Below are 303 nucleotides of genomic sequence, written 5' to 3' on the forward strand. Positions count from 1 at the left end.
TGTTCCTGTATTTTCACACCACAATAAAATATGTTACCTGCTTCGATTGAAGCAACTCCAATGTCTAAATCTGTGTTGTCTATGTCTGGGTTCAATACAGTACCTGAGCCTTGCACTACAACAGCTACAAGATGAGATGAGAGGAAGGAAGAGGAAGAAAGAGTGAAACAGCGAGGATGGATGATGGAGGAGCGAAACAGCGAGGATGGAGGATGGAGGAGTGAAACAGCGAGGATGGAGGATGGAGGATGGAGGAGCGAAACAACGAAGATGGAGGGGGATGGAGGATGGAGGAGCGAAACC

The sequence above is a fragment of the Oncorhynchus keta genome, chromosome 20 (assembly GCF_023373465.1).
Source record: "Oncorhynchus keta strain PuntledgeMale-10-30-2019 chromosome 20, Oket_V2, whole genome shotgun sequence".
NCBI lineage: Eukaryota > Metazoa > Chordata > Actinopteri > Salmoniformes > Salmonidae > Oncorhynchus > Oncorhynchus keta.